Source organism: Nematolebias whitei, chromosome 21, assembly GCF_014905685.2.
Source record: "Nematolebias whitei isolate Nwh7 chromosome 21, NemWhi1, whole genome shotgun sequence".
NCBI classification, from domain to species: Eukaryota; Metazoa; Chordata; class Actinopteri; order Cyprinodontiformes; family Rivulidae; genus Nematolebias; species Nematolebias whitei.
In genome coordinates this window covers 12,365,058-12,365,557 of record NC_056518.1, presented here as the reverse complement: position 1 = coordinate 12,365,557, position 500 = coordinate 12,365,058, and positions in this window count along the sequence as shown.

The following is a 500-nucleotide window of genomic DNA, read 5'->3' as shown; positions in this document are numbered from 1 at the left end:
AAAAAAAGAAAAACATTTCAAACAATTAAGTATTGGAAAGAATATAGTTGCACCTTTGGTTTAAACAGTAAATGCAGTTCTGTTGGGACACAAAATTCACCAACTCCACTAAAGAGTGATCTGTGGATGTTCCTAACAAAGTCTTTGTTCGTATCTTCTGCTTGTATTTTAAGTTAAAGCTGAACATTCACTACAAAACAATGTCAAAATCAATCATCAGTGCATTAGTTAAGTGGATGCATGTCAACACTAATTGTTTAGTATCAAATTTAAACTGGTGATTAATTCATATAATTTTATTCTTACAAAATTGTCTGTGCAAAAAACTGTGCAATTCATTCATCAAAGTCCTCTTATCTGTTTAAAAAGCAAGTCTAAATTTGAGATATTTATTCCCACTATTGTTTAGTTCAGAGTTTAATAGTCTGTCAAACATCTAAAAATAGTTCCATTTTATTTGGTCATCTTTTCTGCTACTGACACAAACACGCCCCATCCCC